Source organism: Gavialis gangeticus, unplaced genomic scaffold, assembly GCF_001723915.1.
Source record: "Gavialis gangeticus isolate Ggan-Ray unplaced genomic scaffold, GavGan_comp1, whole genome shotgun sequence".
NCBI lineage: Eukaryota > Metazoa > Chordata > Crocodylia > Gavialidae > Gavialis > Gavialis gangeticus.
Window position 1 is genome coordinate 140,708,928 of NW_017729025.1, and position 1,680 is coordinate 140,710,607.

Consider the following 1,680-nt stretch of genomic DNA (forward strand, 5'->3'; position numbering starts at 1 on the left):
TAAAAAAAAAAAAAAAAAAAAAAAAAAAAAAAATCAGTGAGTACCTAGGAGTAAAATCCTGCTTTCTAACCCTTAATGTTTATTTTGGACCGATAGGATGAGACTAGCAATAGCTTCAGAGAACATGTAGTATTCAAGCACTACATACTTTATCATCATCATTTGTAGCATACCATCATTGTGCATGGTATTTTCCAAGCAAATAAAATAACATGGGTCTTGCTGCCCCGGTGCTATCAGCTGAAGCAAAACAGAAATAAAGGACAAATCTCAGAGTGAGAAGAGATGAGAACTAAGGTGATAATTTGCAAGATTGCTGATGTAAGGGCAGAGGGTTTTTTTGAAAAATAGAAAAAGCAGCACTTGAAAGCTGCTATGACAAATCCAACAAACTTTGAATATACCATGATTTTAAAAGCTAAGGGTGCTTTATTTATGGCTTGTCAAGTAGTAAGCAAGAGGTTTGAAGCAGAAAAGGGTACAAAGAATAAAACAGACCTCTCAGTGGAAAACTGAACCTGAAAGAAAAGGAGTCAGAATCCTCAATTAAAGAATAAAAAACCCTATACTTATAAAGGAAAATAAAGTCTCCTAATACTGCCTTTTATCTTTGCTTTGTAAAAGAATAAAATGAAACCCTATGTGATAACTATAGTACCACTATTTGGACATCTTGTTTCAATAGTTGTAATGAGGGGGAGAGGGGCTGGGGTGGTGTGGATGCTAAGGTGCACAGTTAACAGCCAGAAGTTGCAAGGAAAGGACCGGTGGGTTACAGTGAATAATAAACTGAATATGAGTCAATAGTGTGTCCTTGTTGCTAAGAAAGCTAACAGCATACTAGGCTGCATTAGGAGGAGTGTTGCCAGCAGTTCAAGGGAAGTAATTATTCCCCTCTATTCTGCATTGGTGAGGCACATCTTGGTACTGTGTCCAGTTTTGAGCCCCCACCCCCACACACACACACAGACCAGAGAAAGGATGTTGACAATTTGGTGAGCATTCAGTGGAGGGCAATGAAAATGGTTCGGGGCTGGGGCACATGATTTATGAGGAGAAGCTGATGGAACTGGGCTTATTTAGTCTGCAGAAGAAAAGACTGAGGAGGGCTTTGATAGCAGCCTTTAACTATCTCAAGAGTAGTTACAAAGCAGATCATAGAATCATAGAAAATTACAGTTGGGAGGGACTTCAGGAAGTCAACCCCCTGCTCAAAGCAGGACCACCCCCAGCTAGATCATTCCGGCCAGCACTTTGTCAAGCTGGGCCTTAAAAGCTTCCAAGGATAGAAATTCCACCACCTCTCTAGGTAACTTATTCCAGTACTTCACCACCCTCCTGGTGAGAAAGATTTCCTAATATCCAACTTAAACCTCCCTTGCTGCAACATGACACCATTACTCCTTGGTCTATCATCAGTCACCACTGAGAACAGTCCAGCTCCATCCTTTTTGGAACCTCCCTTCAGGTAGTTGAAGGTTGCTATTAAATCCCGCCTCAGTCTTCTTTTCTGCAGACTAAATAAACCCAGTTCCCTCAGCCTCTCTTCATAAGTCATGCGCCCCAGCCCCAAAACATTTTTGCTGCCCACCGCTGGATGCTCTCCAACTTGTCCACATCCTTTCGCGCGCGCGCGTGCGTGCATGCATGCGTAGAAGGGGGGGCAAAACTGGACACAGT